Source organism: Apteryx mantelli, chromosome 15 (assembly GCF_036417845.1).
Source record: "Apteryx mantelli isolate bAptMan1 chromosome 15, bAptMan1.hap1, whole genome shotgun sequence".
In the NCBI taxonomy this organism is placed as follows: Eukaryota; Metazoa; Chordata; class Aves; order Apterygiformes; family Apterygidae; genus Apteryx; species Apteryx mantelli.
In genome coordinates this window covers 4,839,277-4,859,259 of record NC_089992.1, presented here as the reverse complement: position 1 = coordinate 4,859,259, position 19,983 = coordinate 4,839,277, and the positions used below count along the sequence as shown (strand labels likewise).

Here is a 19,983-nt window from a genome sequence, read left to right as displayed (position 1 = left end):
GCAAAAGCAGGAAGTTTCTGAAGCAACATAGAGCAACCATGAAAATAAAATACCAAAGGTTGTAATCTTAAATGCTGTTGGAAGCTGGAATTTCCATCCACGCTCTGACTCCTTTTCCTACTGTGCAGAATTTGCCAGCTGTCTGGCTAAAGAGAGGTAAGCTGTTCTGGATATCATCTTCTCCTGGGCTCAAGGCAGCGCTCGTTATGTCTATGTGAAGAAGTCAACTTCTTTGCATTTGTCGTTAGGGGTGTTTACAGAAGTGCAGCTTAGGAATAAGGTGAGGAAAAGCGAATGTCAGAGTGCATTAAATAAGGTATTTTCTTTATTTTCCAAGAAGCTTGCTTGCAACATGATGTTACTATTTATATCGGATCTCTTAAACCCAGCTGTTGGTTCATGTTAACATGCAGAATGGTGTGAAAATTCCAGCAGAAAAGTGCGAATCCCGGAGAGACCTGTGTTGTGTCATTGTGAGGACCTATAAAGTAACACAAGTTTTGCTGCGATGTGGATCAGGCATGCAGTCAGTGATGCAGGCAATACAAATATTTCCAGTGTTGATCTCTGGCATGAGGAGGCCAACAGCAAAGCAAAACAAAAAGTACCAAATGCAACAGACAACTTCAGATAACATAGTTAGAACCCATGGCTGGAAAATTTTGAAAGAGAACTTTTACCTGTAACTCAAAACTAGCAAATATACTGTACACCCACATTACAGCATTCTTAGACAAGCTGTGTCTGATCTAATCTTATATACCTTGGCCACAAGTTCTGGAAAAACAAATACTCCCAAGGCAATCAGATTACTGCATGTACCATATAACGATGTGGAAATATTAGTGGTTTACAGAGGGCAGTTTATGAAATAGATTGAGTGAATTTAATTCATGCATTGTCAGGTAATTTGGACTTCACTAAAATAAGGAAATCTTTACTTGATTGTATCTGTATTTGTTGGAGCACCAGAGCCAAATAGTAGTGTAATAATGATACTCTCAACCACAGCTAAAGTCCTGGGAGCCTGTTTGGAGCCAGCTTTCTGAGAGTGAAAGTCCAGGCTCTGTACTAAAGTGGTCCTTATGGGGTTAACAGGGTTACCCAAAGTACTGATGGAAAGGAACCATTATCCACCTCTCTCTTTCTTCCTGTTTTGTAGGTGGGACTCTCCCCTTCTTATATCCTTTGTTTCTAATGGAAGTTCCCATCATGAAAAAACGTGAGTACAGTTTGGTTTTGTTGCAGTAAGTAGTCCTTTATAAAAATCTTCATTCATGGAGTACTTCCACCATTGTAAGTGAAACAAAATTAGGAATTAATCTGGTCTGTGATTTTTAAGAAACCTTGTTCTTAAAAGCTTGTTCTTAGCCCCTTCTTCCCTATAAAGGATATCTTAATTGTTTGACAAATATGCAAAAGCCACATAACATCCCCTTCTCCTCTTAGTCATAGTTTTAGAAGTCCTGCATTTTGTTTTTATACAAAGCTCACCTTTAGGAGCATGAGACTAAGAATTTTTTTCTGCAGAACACAAGATGAAAAACCTGCTATGTGGAATATTGCAAAAATTTGAAAGGAGGCCTGAGGAACAGCCGTGGTGCATCTCTCTGGACTGTTTTCCAAGAAGGTCCTGAAATGTAAGTTAAAAGTTAGCAGAGAGATGATTTTGGAGGTAGTGCCTCCAAACACCTCGAATGAGTGGAAATGCACTGGAACAGAGATGCATGGAAAAGCTCTATTGCCATAATGACTGGTGGATAATGGCTCTATTCAATTATAAGGCTATTTGGTTAAAACTAAGAACAGTGGTGTCTTTTTTTCATAGTTTTCTTTGTATTTCCTGTTTCTCTGGGTTTATTTCTCCTTTAGAATATTGTGAAAATTATACAGGCCTGCTACTTGGTCAAGGAAAGAGATTTCAGGTGGTTCTTTTTGATCTGTCAGTGACATACTTTGTCTATGGGTTGTAGGTAAGATGGGCAGAATTGCATTCAGTGGTTGTTCTCTTATTTCTCAAGGGTGATCCTAGCACATCCTTGTGATGATTTTTTACCTGTTAAGTGCGATGGTCTTTGGGGTTTTGTTGTGTTGTTGCTTCTATGGCCAGAAGTTCATTAGTCTTATAAAGGTCATAATTTTTTCTCTGTAGTATGGACTTTCCTTAATCACCTACAGCTTTGTATCCTTTGGATTATCCGGGTGCATTTTGCCTTTGCAGTCGTCATGGAAATTATAGCTAACACAGAGCATGGCCATCAAGTCGTGTAGTGAGTTTAGTCATGTTGATCTATAAATCCCTATATGGCTTTATTCATCCTAAGGGGTGTTATTTTTCACTTAGGCTATTGTGACACGTGAGAACATCTGTGACCTCCCCTCCCAATTCTTTTTCATTAGCAGTCCCAAGAGGGGTCCGGAGAAGCAGATGCAGCAGCAAATCATTGTGTATGGAAAACAACATCTGTAGTTTCCACTGGATGCCATATTTTGCACTTCCTTTTCTCAATTGTTACATAGGGCAGTATTTCAATTGAGAGAGGAATGCATTTTAGTGTGAGTGAAAGATGCTGCTCTGTACTCCTTAACTATTGTTTGCAAGGCATATATAAAAATCCCCTGAGCAGCAAATGCTGTGCTTATTCCTCTAGTGCTGCTGAAAAGAACAGATTAGAACCAATTATTTATCTCTTTAGCTTCCTGCTCTATTTTTTCCAGCTTAGAATAATATGATTACATACAGAAAATAATTAATAATGAGTATAACCAGAAGTCCTTGCTCAGGCCTGACTTCAGTTTTTCATTCAGACTCCCATTGACTTGTAAAACTTAAATAAAGAATTCAGGATTTTATCTAATGTCTTTTTAGTATATTGATTTTATGAGAGGATTTCATGGTATTAATCATTAGATTCTAGTAATAAACTTTATGGCTATTATGGATGATAGGTATAGTCAGGAATAAAAGAATAAATTATATTCATATAAAAATCAGTGGCATTTGGACCATTCATGTTGAGAAATGTAAGAAATCTGTATGTATTTAAATCTCTTCCTGTTCATTATAGGTCAGTAACAAGCAGCTTGGAAACATGACAGTAGATGGCAATTATTTGTATTTTGTTATTTCTTTGTCTCTTTCACACCTTTTATTAGCTGTTTACTAGATCCACGGTAAGAGATTGCATGCTCTTGCACTTCTGTTTTGAAGGAAAGGTGGATGTTTCAGAAGTTGTTGAACTTATACCCCTGGCTATATATTTAAAATCCAAGTAACCCACCCACTATAAATACTGATCTTCAAAACTTCAGCGAGCTGTTGCTGCTTCCATTTGAGCTAAATAATTGCAAAAAGACAACAGAAATTTACATTCATTTTTGGGGAATGGCCTTTGAGGACCTACGCTGTTCCCTCCAGTCGTGTGGTTAACACACTTGGAGTTGGTTTTTCTGTCATTATTTCTTTCATCTTGGTTTCTAGTAATTTTTGGATCTACTCTTTTTTTGTATGTGACTTTCGATTCTTGGGTCCTGAAGCAAAGGCACGTACACTCTCCATCAGTGACTTACTAGTCTGAAACAGCTCTCATTGTTTTGCTCTGAGGCTTGGTACCTTGCGGTATAAATCTAGAAAAGCAGTAGAGCACGGAAGATTTTTGGCAAGTAACTTTTTATCATCAGAATTTTATCTTTGAGTCATTCTCTGGCCGCTGCCTTCTGTGAAGGAGAAAGATGCCAATTTTTACGTCTTGTATTATGTATTTCTAAGCAGCCTTTTCCACTTAAAAGCAAAATTAATGGGGGCTCTGGCAAAGATAACGCGAGCTGGAGACTGACGGGGGGGGGGACCAAGGTGGGATGTCACCCCAGCCGGAAGGAGCCGGCCGAGCCCACGGCCTCACAGAGCAGCAACTCTCACAGAAAGCCAGCAAATGCTTGTTTCTGTGACAAAATGCTTGTTTCTGTGGCAGGAATGGCAGCACCGGAACAGCCGGGGAGGCTGCGGGGCCGTGAGGCGGCCGGGGGCGCCGTGAGGCGGCCGGGGCCCCCCCGCAGGGCCCGGCGCAGCCGTTGCCCCGGGCAACCCCTCAGCACGTCGCCGCCAGACCCGGGGCGCGCGCGGCCCTGCCCTACAGGGGCAGGCGCGGCCGCGCATGCGCCGCAGCTGGCTGGGCGGAGCTATGTACGTGCGTCACTGGCGGCGAAGCGAGGGACGGGGCGCCCTGGCCGACGGCGGAGTGCGGATGCGCATGCGCTGTCGCCAGGGCTGGGGAAGAGGGGGCACGGCCAAAGGCTTCCTTGGCAGCGGGCCCCGCACGAGCTCGGTTCTGATTGGCTGTCGCTTTCTTCTCCGTCTCTCTGATTGAGCGCCCTCCTGTCACTCAAGGGCTCCACGTTTCCTCACGCCCCGCCCCCAACTAGCGCTCTGGTTGGCCGCCGCCTCTTTTCTTCTGCCGGCTCTGTGATTGGCCCCGCGCGCCCTTCACTCCGGCCCTCTGCCCTATGGGCTCGCGGCTCTGTCAGGATCGGGTCGGCGGCGAAGAATGTAGACCCGGCCGCTCCCCATGGTAAAACAAAGTAATCCGGTAATGCTGCCTGCTCAAACCGGGGCACTGCCAGCCCCACCGCCCGGCGCAGGTTTGCCCCTCACTCTCCCCTGATGCCGCCCCCTCCCCCGCCTGGCCGGCTCGGGTAAGCGCCCTCAGTGGTAGCCGGAGCTGCCAGGAGGAGAGGGCGGAAGGATATCTTCGAGATCCAGCTGTGCTCCGCCTCCTGAGGAGAGAGAGTGTGACAGAGGAAGTAGTTCCGGCCTCGATTGGGCCTTGTTTCCCAAAAATAGCGCCCAGTGGGTATCCGTGCGCCGGTGTCAGTGTCTCCTGAGGAGCCTCAGCGGGGAGGAGGCAGGAGCGGCGGCGGCGGGGAGCGCGGGCGGGTGAGTGAGCGGCGGGCGGGCGAGGGGGGGTCCCCGCTTTGGGGAGCGCGGGGCAGAGTCCCGCGAGGCTCCGGAGGGCGGCGAGGGTCGGAGGCGGCGAAGGGGGGGGGGGGGAAGAGACGAGCGAGCGGGGTCGGGCCAGGGCAGCGGGTGACGGGCGGGGGGGGGTCACTGAAGGGGGCGGCTTGAAGGGGGGGGGAGGAGAAGGGGATTTCCCCCCCCCCCCCCTTCCCGCCGTGCCGCTGGTGGGGAAGTTGGTGCGCGAGGCGGCGGCGGGGGGCGGGCGGGGGAGGGGGCACCGCGGGCGGGCGGGGGAGGGGCGGCGGCGGCGGCTGGCGGGGTCCGGGCCGGCGGGTGGGTGGGTGGCGAGCGAGCGCCCCGCGGCCTCTCCGCAACTTCCCGCTCCGCTCGGCCGGAGCAGAGGATGGACATTTATGGACCAGGCCGGGGGAGGCTGCCGGGGCGGCGGGGGGCCCCGAGGTGAGACCCTCCTGGCGCGGGTGGTGAGCCCTGCTGCTCGGGGCGCGTGTGCGGGGAGAGCAGAGGCACCTTTTGTCCTGCTTCTCGGCAGCCACCGTCGGTAAGCAACGGCACATTAAAAAAAAAAAACAAAAACCAACCCCAAAATAGGCATCTGTGGATACTAGAGACTAGTGAGAATGATTGGGGGTCGGGGAGGGGCAGGGGCGCCGACAGAAATTGTTCAAGGAGTTTTACACCACGTAGATGTGTGTTGCAGATGGGAGGAGAAACTGCTTGCTAATGTGTAAACTAGGGGATGTTTTGTCCGGGGAGGGGGAAAAAAAAAAGACTGAAGTACAGTTGTGTACTGCGAATGGGATTTTGCGTTAACCAGCCCTGTGCAGAAGTGACGATGGTAAGGAGAGAGACTGTTCCCTTTCTGGCTTGAAAGGCAGTAAATCCTTTGAGTTTATGAAGCTCTGTTTTCCAATAAATTTTTAGCTGCTTTTAGGATGCTGTTTGGCAAGAGAATGGAGTTGTTTAGAAAACTAACCTGTAGTGAAATTTTTGACAGGTGATTAACTTCAGAGTTGAAAAACTGGAGTTTTCTAGAGGAAAGATGACAGCATGAGAAGAGGGTTTTTTCACTGCTCAGTGCGAAGCTATTGTGTCCCATAGTTGTACAAGGACTAAATATGTCATGAACAGTAGGGGAGAAAGTGGTTTTGGGAAGTACAAAGCAGTAAAAAGGAATAATTTTTAAACAGTATTAAGAAAAGAAATATTTGTTTGGGTATGGAATTGATAATGTATACATTATTTCTTTTAAACTGTTTTCAGTGTTTGGTAAATTTTTATGATAGCATGAGGAAGGCTTATAAGCTTTCAAACTTAATCAAGTTAACTGTCTACAAATAATTGTTCATTTTAAAAGTCGTCTTTCATTTTTAAGATCTAGCTGTGATATTTTGATAGATATTTCTGTAGCTCTGTTATTGAGAGCTAGTGCTTAAACAACTTGCACAAAAGGTGGCACAGCAGCAAACCTATAGCCTATTCTATTTTTCTTTATAGGTCTGTTTTTAAAAATTACTTAAAATGCTTATCTCTACCTCTTACCTGTAAGAACACAGTCTTTGTTTGTTTTCTCCTTTCTAACAAGTAGTTTGAATTTGGGGAAGAAGTGTGAGGTCCCCCTTATTAAGCTTTTTTTAAAATTTCATTTAGGCACTATATATGTACAAAATAACGTTATCCAGTATAAAAAAAAATGTAATACAGGATGTCATTGTAACACTTTCAGTCACTAAAGGGCATAATTGCAATGCGATACTTTTAAATTCTGTATTTGTCTAACTAGTGAAACAAAAATAAGAAAACAGAATAATTTATCTTGATATTAAGTGATTATAATAGTACTGTCCAGTTGGAGATGAATATTGTGTTTGATTGAGAGCATTTGGTTTAGAATTCAGGAGGGAAGATAACCCAGTTCCCTAGTTAGTTATTTTTCTCCTCCATAATTCCTTTCTAAATATGCAGTTGACTTAATCCACCAGTAGCAGTAGAGTGGTATCATCATTAAAAGAGAAGAATCCCTCAAAGAGAGGGAAGAGATCTACTTCAGAGCAATTTTAGTGTAGATGGCAGTCCCTCTCTCTTTGCCAGTGCAGATCATCTAAATCACTTCTAACATTCTATCATTTCTAGTGTTTTATTTGTAAAAAGGTATTTACAGTTTGTAAAATACAGTAGAAGTATATTAGTTGTTAGACAGTATGTTTCCTTGTTTTGCTCTGTCATCTAAGTGTGTATTTAAACCATTGTAATTATATGTCACTTCTGTAAATGAGTAAGTCCATAGAATGATTTGCATATGCTTAGATATCTGAATTTAAATTCCTATAAATTCATATACCATTATTTTCTTACTCTGGGAAACAAGGGATGAAATAAGAGACTGTTGAATTTAGTGAAGTAGGTAAATTGATCTATAGAATCAATTTTTTAGTCATGTAGGACTAATAACATATGAAGGACTTGGCTGTATTAAGACTTGAGATAATGCTGGAGAAAATAACGACTTATTATGGCAGAAGACCTGTCTTATTGAGAAACCTGATTTGAGCTGAAGTGAATGTGGTTTACCTTAAACTGGTTAATGTGGGCAGTAAAGCTTTTGCAAGGTTTATGTTAGAATGTTAGCCAAGTTTCTCAGATAACTGTTGATGTCATTCTATGTATTCTGGGGCTGAGTGCTGCCTCGAGACTAGAAATACCATGCTAGTCTGTGAACAGTGCCATGTTACCTTGCCTTGTCTCAGTCATGCCATGCGTAACAATACAGCCTGTGAATTCTGTAACTTTTGTAAAAGTAGAGTAGTTTAATGCTGTGTAGTCTGTGAATTTGTATTAATTTAGGAACGAAGTTTTTTGCCTGAGTAAGACATGCTTTAAATTTCTAATAACTGCAGTCTTTTATGCCATGTGTGAGTGATGTCTGTGTGTTTCAGCTTGATTTTTAAAAATACCTTTTCTAAAAATGAAAATTAGCACATTGTATTCACCTTATCAAATTCTTAGTTTTTATTTTTAAAGGTCACACGATTAAGTGATCTGTGTAAAAACACAGGGCTTGGGCCTATTCAGTCATGACAGCAGCCTGATAACATGCCCAAAACATGGGGACATACTTTTCCATCTCATTGAAGCAACACTTATTTTGAATTAATATTGAACATCGTGTGCTGATGTGCATGTTGTGTAAATTCTTTATACACAAAGTTGGCTTTATCTGTGTTTTGATATTTCTTATATCTGAAAGAAATACTTTCACATGTGTAATAATGCGTTCTTTAATTGAATACATGTGACAAAAGTCAATCTCTGCCCATGATAATATGGGGGAACTTTGGTGCCCGTTGTCTTGCATTCAGATTAGATTCCTTCAGCTCTGGTAAAGTAACGAAGAAAAAAGACCCGCATTCCTCCTTTTCTATCTTCAGTTCTTGTGTGCACTTTATTGCTAGGGCTGAAGGGCAAATGGAATAATTATTTGAATAGACTAGCCAATATGTTGCTGAAGTGATACTGAATGTGGTTTCAGTTTAACTATTTCTTCTGTCATGTGGAATGAATAAAGTCTCCAAAGGTGGCAGTCAGATCCTGAAAAACTAAATATAGTTGACTTTTTCCCTGAGTTTTTACAAAGTGTTTTCCATGTCTTACACTGTTTGTAAGATTATAACAAGACTTTTTTTTTTTTGCTCTTTTTTCCAAAGTTAATTGTTAAGCTGCAATAAGAAGGAATTCAGGAACTTTATTTGGGCAAGTAACTAAAATGTATTTTAAGTGATTGATACAGTATCTAATGAATGAACAAAATAGTATTGCTAAGAGTTAAAAACAAACCCACATTGTGTAATGTGACAATTATGCACCCCCCTGCTACTTAGCGTGCAGTCTATGACAGAGGACCTGCTAATAAATAATGCCATATGGGGTTAAGCTTGTAGTCTGTCTGCAATAGCGTTGTTTGTTGCTTTGTTTACTTTAAAGTAAGCATCTGATCTAGATACCTATCCCTTACCTCGGCCTTCATGTGATGCATTCTTATTTTTACACTTATTCTTTCAAGTTACTGCTTAGGGAGTTGAATGGAAGTTTTTTTTGTTTTTTTTTTTTCCCCCTCTCCATTTTAAGTTTAATGATACAGTTAATAAGCAAAAATAAGGAGTCCCTTGTGTTTAATGATTCTGTGAGAATATTCCTAAAGAAAAATATATCCCAATTGAAGATAAAAGAAATGGGGAAAAATAAATCCCTGTACTGCCTATTCTCATTTTCAGTTGACACTAAAGGGGTATTAATAGTCTTGCAAGACAACCCTGAGACTCTTTTTTTTTTTTTAACCCCTGCACTAAAACAGCCACTGAGCTGGAATATTTTAAACAGTATATATAATAATCTTCCTCTATCCTTTGGCCCTCAATCCAAGTGTGCAGTGAAGAACTAGGCAGGAACAATTCTCAGTTAGAGACAGCTAACATTTCTGTGACTGATCTATTTTTCAAAACTTTAGTGCAGGGGAATAGAGAACCTTTTCTACAGTAAACACTCAACTTTTTGTTCCCCATATGTTTAGTTATAACACAACAAGTGTGCTCATATGCTAAGAAGAACGTGCATCCTTCTTAATAAGAGTGTGATTAATTGAATTATTTTTCAGGGAATTAACTACTTTATATTCAAAATGTTAGTGATGCTTAATTAGATGGGTCTTCCCATTAGCTTCTCATCTCCTGGTTATGTTTGTCCCTGTCCCTGAGGAGCTTTTGAATTCTGCTTTAGTCCTTATGGACTAACCTAGAGACTTAAGTGTGTTCTGTCTTGCTTTGTGCCCAGCAGAATTTCAGTAATGGTTATTAAGTATTGTATGCCTATTTTAAGTATGCTAAGTTAGAAAATAGTGTTAGGATTCATCAGCCAAGCATAGCTGTAGAAATGTACTTGCTTTGAATAAGTATCTGTATAAAAGGCATTGATGACAAAGCATCTTTTACTGTGAGTTTTATATAGGGAGCTAGATAACTAGGATAAACACTTATTTTCCTTCTCACCATGGGGGTGGGAGATTCTTTTTAACCGAGTAAGATGGGTTTAGAGTGGATATATTTGTGCTCGTGATATGTCTGCCATGATAACAGGAGTAAGAAGGATTTTTTTCCATTTATTTTAAATCCCTGGAAGTGTTTCTGAAACTGAACTTCATTTGAAAACCAGATTGTTTCCGGCATTGTAACTTAGGATTGCATGGATTGGACTAATGTTATCTTTATTGTTTGAAACTAACGACAGAATATTCAAAGTGGATATGTCATTTTGATATTCGCAGTAGTACTTGCAAGCTGTGATCAGTGTCAGTATTGAGTGCTGTACCAATATACATAGGCCTCACCTTGTAATTTTCTCTGATTTATATTGTTTGGAAAGTTAAGAGGGGGAAGATTATTAAATTTTTAGCTGTGTAATTAGGTCTATCTATAACATCTATAACTGAGCTGTCCTGTAGACACACTCTTAATAATTTCTAGCTTGAAGTTATTGGCATAGAGAGTTTAGAGAAGGCATTCAGAAGAGATCATTTTGGCATCCTTTATGATCTCTAGGAAGATATTGTAAGTATAAAAAGAAGGGATATGGGACAATTACAAACAGAGGTAAGAGAAGAGAGTAAGCAAGTAGTTGAATCTTAAGGGATGAGCGGCTCTAATGTGCAGGACAGACTTGCCCTGGTAGGGTGTCCATTAAGGAAATCGTTGAAAGGTGTTAGGACAGGGTGACTGCTTGTAACATGTGAAATCTGCAGTGCTTGAGTTGGAGGCTGAGAAAGAGGTCGTAATAGTTGGAGTAGGAGATGTTTTTCTTTTTATTGATTTCTGAGGTATCCAGAAAGAGACAATATTTTTAAGCAAGCATCTTTCTCCAGATGTTTTGAATTATATTTAATCAGCTGTCTTACTGTTATGGAAAACTTGTATACTATAATTGTGAAACATTGTGTGAAGTTATCAACATAAAGGACATCTTGTTTTTTGGTATCATTCTTTCACAGCAACTGCCCTCTTCCTGGTATGACTGCTTGCATCCTGTTTTAAAAACTGTAAGCTGACAAAAATGACTGCTAATAAGTTGGTGTACACACAATTTTTGCACTTCACAAATGTTGCTTTCTCCAATGTAAGCTTTCAAAACACTGAATCTTCTGAGGATATTTAAGAAAATAGGATGTTCCTTCATCACTCTGCTTTTTATTATATTGTCTTTCATGGAAATAAATTAAATTCTTTAGTAACTAAATATTTTTATTTTCCATTGAAAAAGTTTCCACTGTTAAAATTAGTGTGTAATGATATGAGGTTTTAATTACAATTCAGATATCTTAAATTTATGCCCTGAAGCCCATCAGATTCAGGGTAAAAGAGGAGAAAGTAAAAGGTAGGGCAAGAGATGCACTGTTTCAGTGTACAGAAAATAAAGCACTTTATGCTAAAATTTCTGAAATCTATATGCAGTCAAATTACTTTTGCTAGTCTCAGTTTGATAATGTGTTAGCTTGACTAATTGGTTTCTGGGATTTGAAGCTTTTGAGTGCAGAAGAAGGATTTCCTTTGAGAGACTCTCCTGATCGTTAAGTAGTATATCCTCCTATGTTTCTTCTGGAGAGTTATGTGGTTTGTTTATTTTTTGTCCTCTTGCTGTTCTCTTTGTGGTGTTCTGAATGATAGTGTCTTATTTTCTGTCACTGAAACATACATGAAGATGTTTGCTTTGGGGGATGTTAGGCTCAACTATGAAAAAAATGGTAGCAGTAAAAGTATTAATGATTTCCATTAGGAAGCAGTAGAGTAGTTGAACTTCTTCAAGGGTAAGGAGGCAAACTCATGGATGGCTGAAGAGAGGTGGGCATTAGGTAGGGCAGGCATTCACTGGATATTGGAAGATTGGAATAGGGGTATATTTGTAGAAGTTTTAGGAGAAAAATACAAATACTTTAAAAATTCACAAGAAATATGTAGAACATGCAATAACATTGTTGCACATCAAAGAATAATACTCAGTTTTAAGTAGTTGCTTGTTGTTTTCTTTGCTGTAACTATGAAAACTGCTGACCTGAATAGCCTTCATAAAGTTTGCAAATGAATGGTTCATATAACCTCCTTATCTAATAGGGAGCAACCAATTGAATTAACTGAAAATTTTAAAATGTTTTATTATTTGATCAAGTCTATGTTATAGAATTAGACAGAAAAATAGAACACTCATGCTCAGCAAAGGACACAAATTCAAAAAGTCCTCCAGACTTACTTAGGGGTTTACTTTGAGTTGAAATTTGAGGGGGGAAAAACACAAAGGTTATAGGTTATCTTAGGGTAATTTTGTCAAAATAATTTTTTTCCTAGGGGAGGGGAAGGGAGAAAGAGCTAGTGATCAAAGTCTTTGTTTCCTTATTCATGCTGTTATTCAGTAGCCTCAACAAACTGGTAAAATGTGGTGTTCAAATGACTGTAAGTTCTGGATTTTCAAACGTGTATGATTAATGTTCCTGGATACTGGAGTAAGTTAGGTGCTTTCTGCAAACCTGTTACCTGTAAATATGAAGAAAGGACTTTAAAAGGCTAGCATTTATTCAAGCAATGGAATAGTATTATGCGAGAGTTGAAAATTTCAACTGTCATCACTGCCTTAGCATTCTGAAGGATGCTCTAACTTCCTGGTAACTCCTATTTGAATTGTTCTCTACAGGCTTATCTACATAGGGGACTTTGATTCACAATAAGGTGGCATGTAAGCTGACATCCCACAGTTGTCCTACCGTATACTCTTCAGTAAATCTTTGTGCAAGTCTCTTTACCATGACCTAAGTGTGAGATTTCTCCAGAGCAGTGGGTGTCCCTGTCCCCTCTGCCAATTTGTAGATTCCCCATATGTTTTTGCTGAGGAGGTGGACTCCTTTATTGTCGGGTTAAAAGCAAGCATGTCACCACTAGGCTTATAATTTTCTTTTGAGGGTGTCCTAGCATTAGTCTATGAGCCCTCTTATCAAATGCATGAGTATTTACAGTGAATGCTGTTCTGTGTTAGCAGAAGATGCTTATATAAAACTTATATTTTTCAGAAAATAACTGAGTAGGAAGGCATTCACTTTAAAAGAGGCTATTGGAGAGGGGTTAAAATACTGCAAGTATGAAGAGGCCCAAATAAAAATTTATTTTTAGAAACTGAAAAATGGACTTGCCCCATGTTAACAGTTTATGATCCAAGCCCAAATGTGTTGTGTAGTTATGTTAGGAGCCCCTGCAGCACCCTCTGGTGATCCAAACACGCTTGTGCAGCATTTGGGGTCCTGTTTGAGCTTCTGAATGAGCACAACCATCGGGTCTTGGGACAGGACTGTAGGAAATGCATCAGAACAGGCCTAGGCTACAACCAACTTGATGTTTTTAATGGGTGCTACTGGGCTTTGCTGCCATTTTTTCTTTCCCATGTTCAATTTTTGTCTAAGAGTTAGAAGTCATTAAAGGATCTGTAGGAACTCTTGTTCACATTGGCTCCAGGCAGGCACAACTAATGTGATTGCATAGAGCCGTGAGATAAAAGGATTCCAGCCTTATGACTGTGTTAGTCAGGAGCAAATGAAGTACGGGATGGGGAAGAGGGAAGAAGATGGATAATGTCTATTAAAACTTTTATCCTGTATTCTACAGCCTATTTTATTTATGGTAGTAAAATACGACTTGGAGAAACTATGGAGCTATTGCATTACTTAACCAATATGAAAAGCCATAAATTAAACAGAGTCTGAACAGTAATAGTGAAATGGTAGCTGTGCAAGCAACAAAACTGATAGAACTTGGTTTCCTTTGATTTTTGACTCTTCCATTGTTCCCTGACCTTCCAGAGCTTCCTGTCTTTGCAGAATAGGTTTCTTTCTCAAGTCTTTAAGTTCTTTACCTCCCTTAAATGGCCTGCTAGCTGGAAAAGAGCACTGTCTGTGGCTAATCTGGGTGTAGGTGCCTGCTGACCACCTGCTGAGTGATCCAACAGAAACTGCTGCCTCTCAAGTCACTGCAGTTCACATGCTTGGCTTGGCAATATGTGCAACTACCAGGTGCAAAATTTTGCAGCACTATCATAAAAGCTTAAAAATCATTGATACTGGTAGTGTTTAACTTGGTTGAAACTGATCTATTAAATCGAAAATTATTAGTGAGGAGGAACAGACTGCGATCATGTAAACCTCATTTTACTAGAAAGGCAGGTTTAAAAAGCGAGGATAATATAGTTCCTTCTTCTAGCAGTTTAGTGTAATCATTGATAATGCTGTAATCTTATATCAGTAAACAGTGTTATTTTCTTAAGTGTTTTTATTTAATTTTATGAAAATAAACTCTTAAAGGTAGGATGATTTAGAACTCTGTATTCAGTTTCTTGATTTGTTATGCTTTTAATGTATTTGATTTGATCTAAATGTCATATTAGACTGTGATTCATTCAACAGAATAAAGTTAAATCTTAGATTTTCATTTTGGTGCTGCCTGTTTGTAAGTAAATGAGAAGATAGTTTATAAAACACTTGTGATCTCTTCCTACCCCAAGAGAGTCTAATCAGGATGCTGTTTGAAAAATTCTGTAGCAGTTTGGGGATTTTGTGTAAGGAATGACTATGCAATGTTTGTAGTCAGGATTGGCTCTATGGTCTGGAGGCTCAGTGGGCTGTGATTGCTACTGCCTGTCATCTGCTGCTTTCCTCATGCCAGACTTCGGACCATAGTTGTATATGGTTTCAGAGTGGGCAGCAGTTTATTAGTCTTAGGTATTTTGGGGGGAGAGAGGGGAGGGGAGGAAGAGATTATTTCTGTCAAATAAAGCTGGAAGACCTGTTTGTCTAGAAACCATTTTAGATTTTTCTGTTTCTACACCTTGTCATCTCCCTCCCCCCCCCCCCCCCCGAAGTGGAAGGAGTATCTTGTTTTGCTCTTCCTAAGAAATATTCATAAAGTTCTTATAATTCTCCTCCCCAAATTCGTAAGGCTTATATCTGTATTCTTTAGAGGCCTTGTTCCAGTCTTCTGTCCTTTCTCCCTTTCCCTGTTAGAATTTTTTTTTTCCCCATTGGGTGTTTTTAACACTGAACTGTTTAGTAATGAAACCTACCTGACTGTTTTGGTGTATTTGTATGTATTGGTTATACAGTGTTCCTGTCCATAATGCCACCATATTCCTGAAGATACTGGCTGACTAGCTCTCAAATGAGGTTTTAACCTGCTTTCCCATCATATATTCCTCTAATGAAATATTAATGAGAAGATGGTCAGATAAACTTCTTGAATGCTTCCTGTGCAACAAATTCACTTATATGAGCTGAGGATTTTTCTTTAGATCTCTTTCTTTTAAGACATTTGTGTTTTTTATAGCTGTCTGTCTTGCTTGCATGTAGATAATGCCTACAAGCAAGCCACAAAGCCCTGTAATAGCTCTTGGTGTGTTGGCCTTCTAATATTAAGACTTGAATGACTAATTTTCTGAAGATGTAAGGAACAACAGCCATTGGTGTGAATAGTTTCTTTTGTACCCGTTATAACTGTTAGAAGCAAGAGAAACTGAGTATTTAGGTATCTAGAGTCACTGTTCAGACTAAAGTTCTGCATTACTGTCTGACAAGGAATCCTTCAGGCTTCTCATCTTGAATAGCTGAGATCATAACTCTTGCTTCTGTCTTATCTGTGCTTCACTGTTTTTAATTCTTCATGGTCTCTTCTGCTTAATCTTAATGGCTTCTAAGATACTTCACTGGCATAATTAGCTTATCTTAAAATAGTCTGCTCTGCTAGAAGTATTGGAACAGTAAAGGGACAGCTAGCCCAGCAATCATCATTGGATTTCATATAGTGCACCCACACAGATGTGTCAGTGTTTGGGACACTTGTTTTAGGGAGGAAGGAAGGAGTGGGTAGGAATTTTTCAAAGGGATAGCAGGACCTTGAGCATGAATGCTTCAACCCACCTGTGTAGGGATTTATAGCTTTCATTCAGCCAATTAAGGTAAATAGAATGCAACTTTTTTTAGTTGTTGCAACCAAGATGGAAGTAACATAGAATGAAGGTACAAAAACCAGTTCCACAGCTGTTCCTTTGCTTGGGTTGTATTTTGTATTTGTAGTCTGAGTGTCTGACTTGGTTTATCAACTTTTTCAGTTGAGAGACTGGCGCTCTCATATTAGCTCAGACTCCTTTTTTTGAAGTTCTCAGTCTTTTTTTGTCTCAGACTTGGATTTAGAATGTAGACCTTCAAAGTTTGAAGTGGCCTGCCATTAATAGTCAGCTTATTTGAGACTGTGTATCTGAGTTTGACTGTTTTCTCTAATTGTCTTATCTTTCCTATTTCATTAGTCTCCTTTGATCCAAACACAAATTTGGGCAGGGAAAGAAATGCATATATTAATGAAAAAGATTGTTGTAGGTGTATTAATTCTGAAAGCTTAACTCTGCATTTAAAATACATGTTTTTGGAAGAGGTTAAGTACTGCAATTGTAGTTCCTATGATATTGAAGGGACTAGAATACTTTCTTTTGTTTATTGTTACTATGTAAGAGAAGGAACTTGATATGAAGTACATTCAAGATGCTGCTTGTGATATGCTTTATTCAGTCATTTCTAAAAGACACCTTATTTTGATCTTTGTAGCTCTTTTTTTGAAGTACAGAAAAAGAATAAAAATGTGTGCCAAGTAGCCATGGTTTTTGTTGATTAAAAACTGATCTCAGCTCTTAGCATGATACAAGTAGTTATTTGGTCAGAATGTTCAGATGCTCAGTAGCTGATGCTGGGTATAAAAACACTGGCCGCTCTGAACTGTAAGCAGAAAATGTTGTTCTATTATCTCAACATGTGAAATACTTTTTTAGTGTCTTTTTTTTTAGCTTTTTTTGTTGTTTGTATTTAGTTTGTTCTAGTTTTGGATTGATAAATCTGTTCGTTTTGCAGTCTAAAAAAACCCAACTTCCAAATAGACATTTTTAGGTCCTGTTTTTTCTAATCTCTCAAACTCTGCAACAAAATTTGTAAGAAATGCTTTTATTATGTAGTGTTAACTTTTGCATTCACTATCTAGACAATCACTGAAAGGATGACTTGGACTCTGTAAAATGCAGTTGGAAAAAAATTCTCCTGATAATGTTTGAATTCACTTCCAGTTATAAATTTTATATTTTATATATTACCTCCAACCATGAGACAGGGATTGAGAAAACTAGTGTTTTAAATCGCGTTCTGTACCTTAAAGTCTTGCCTATGCTGGGCAGTTTCCAAGGCTTTTCCTGTATATGACAACAACTCTGGGAATCTTACATGTAGTTTAATTTTTAAACTAATTTAGTTTTATTTTGCTAGCATTGCTAGTACTCTTGCATATACAGATAGCCTTGTAAGACAACTGAAGATCAGGAAGTGGAACTTGTATTACTTGCTGTTAGAGCTGTGATCCCGAAATCTTGGTATAGGTATCACTACAGTATGGTTTAATCTGGTACAATGAAATTATTCTGGTGAAACTTCTAGACCAGATGAGATGAAGTCAGCTTTGAACTGAATTGGTTGCATTTCCTGTAATGCTTGATTCTCAACTTTCTTTTTTCCTTCATGTTCATTAACTGTGCTTACAATGAGGTTTCAATGAATTAGTTTCACTGTTGCAGCTACATCATTTGCCATAGCAAAGGTGTAAGTAATGTAGATCTTCTTCTGGTGGTCTTTCTACCATGCTCCCATATGCCTATTAGATCTATTCAGATGAAAATGCTGTAAGCTGGCATCATGGCCTGCCTGCTTGTTCCCTGTTATACTATTAAAGTTTGTGTCTTGAAAGTATTAATAGAGAGTTTATTAAGAGAGGAAGTCTATACAGAAAAGCTTCTTTTAGAGTACTTGAATAGTGGTGAATGGCAAAATCCTAACAGTGTTCCCATGGTAGTGAAGGTGTTTTCTTAAATACAAATTGGCCAGATCTTGCTATTGTTTTCTTTATAATACAGCATATTGGTTGTATTATTGTCAATGTGCAAGTTGCCTTAGCAAAACTTTCTAAAACAGTATAAAAAGAAAACTGTAAAATCATGTTTGGTGAAACATGTTAAGGGGTGCTAATAGTTCCTGCAGGGGGAAAAAATGGCTTTTTCTTTTTTTGAATTAGAAAGCTTATGTAAATGCCTTTTTTTTTTTGTCTTTTTCTCCTATGCCTTACCCCCATACTAAATTGGATTATTTAACTCTTATTTTGGGTATAGGAGACGGTCTGAGCCCAATTAAAGTAATGTATCTGTCTAATTGAGTGATACCTAATTTTATTATCATTGTTTGGAGAACACTTCTACAGTCATTCATTGCAAAACTGTACATCTCTGTTTGAGAGCTACAGTAAATATTGAATCCACTTCTTGAAGCCTCAGTCTAATGAAGCCTCAATCTAATGAATGTAGCTGCGCTTTCACTGCTACTTTTCATTTCCAGAATACACCAATGAGTTGAGATTCAGCCCTAGAGTTCCAGGACTTCCAAAGAGGTGAAAGGAGCCCTGGCTGTAGGTCAGTGATGCAGAGGAGGGATCACATAATCTACCTACCCAACTTAGTCAGCAAGTCTACGGGCACGCTGCCAACCCTTCTCTCCTCCTTTGTCTGCAGATACTGTGCCTGTTACAGTGTCTTTCAGTCCTTTTATCTGTCTAGGGTCTGTATTGTGGGTATGGGAAGATGCAGTGGATCTAGAGAGGCCTAAAGTCATTTGGATAATGAGGGAAGATGATGTCTCTGTCATTTTTGTAATTTTGGGAGGAAAGTTGTGTCTGGGTTCCAGCACTGTTTTATTAGTCTTTGGCAATTTATGTATAAAATCTCCTAAAACTTCCTGGAAGGATGGTGAGGTTCTTCATCTTGACCTTAGATCGCTGCACCATATGAGTCTGCGCAGTGTACTTGGGCATGTTACAAGCTCACGGGCTCTGCCTGTATTTCACATGCAGAAGTTTCCTTGCTTATCTTAGTAGTGCTCACATCTGAAAGACTTGCTTAACTACTATACTGAACAACACATGATGGGAAAAATACTACTCACTAGATCTGTCTTCCAGATTAGAGACCAAATTCAGGAAAATAGTCCTTCAGTCTGTTTAGCTAGAATTCCTCAGATCCCCTCCTAGATCAAAGGTTTAGCTATATAGTGATTAAAGGTGTGACTGCAATTTGTGTGTAGATAGAGGTATGCAGACTACCTTTAAACTAGTTAGTTTAGTGTAACTACATAGCTGAATGGAATGTTAAGATACTCACACAGCAAAAGCATTTTATGTTGTTTTTCTCCCCTACCACTTATAAATCCACGGCATCAGAAAGTGCTCTTTAATTGTAGTATCTAAATGGGACAGAACTGCTTCATAATGGAGAACGCTTCTTGAAAGTGGTATTTGTTATCTCTTAAGCCTTTGAGAAAGTGAGTTAATATGCTCAAATATGAGCGTATTCAGTAGCAAGAAGTGGATGGCAATGCACCTGCATTTTGAGGTGGGTATGCCTTATCACATGGTCTCGTGTGGTTTGAAGTTGTGAAATCCTGTTTCAGCTTTTGTTCTTATCTTTAGCAGAAGAGTACTGAAACTACTTGATATATTCCACTGAAGCAAATGACAGTCTGCACCTACTAATTTTTGTTCTTTTTAGTAGATTTCTCTATTAAATGTGTTTTGGCAATTTTTATGTATTGTGAGAATGTATTAAGATTCTTTGATTTAGCAGGCCTTGCTTTGTAAAATGGCTATAATCCTTCAACAGTAGACTTGAAACTCTTCATAATTATTGTGTGACGAATTTAAATTAGTCATCCTAAAAAATTCTTATTTTTCTTTGCATATTTAACTTGGATGTTTAGACTGAAATGAAGTAAAACTTAGGATTTCAGTAAAACTTAGTTCCAAAATTTGTCCGTGATCTAGACTGACTCTGTTCTAAGAAGAAATCTTTGAGTCAGACAGCCT

General features: G+C 39.4%; 1 protein-coding gene across 3 annotated transcripts in view; it reads left to right on the top strand.

Moving 5' to 3' along the window:
* The first annotated feature begins 4,747 nt into the window (after window positions 1–4,747).
* Window positions 4,748–19,983, top strand: part of MEF2A (myocyte enhancer factor 2A) — a 93,264-nt gene continuing 78,028 nt past the window's right edge. Inside the window, exons 1-2 of one of the 3 annotated variants that reach the window (XM_067305911.1) lie at window positions 4,748–4,933; window positions 11,010–11,057. The gene's annotated coding sequence lies outside the window, so the exon portion shown is untranslated. Of the gene's footprint in view, window positions 4,934–10,991; window positions 11,058–19,983 lie in introns of those variants that run through there. The other 2 variants (XM_067305914.1, XM_067305913.1) reach the window with 2 other exon arrangements.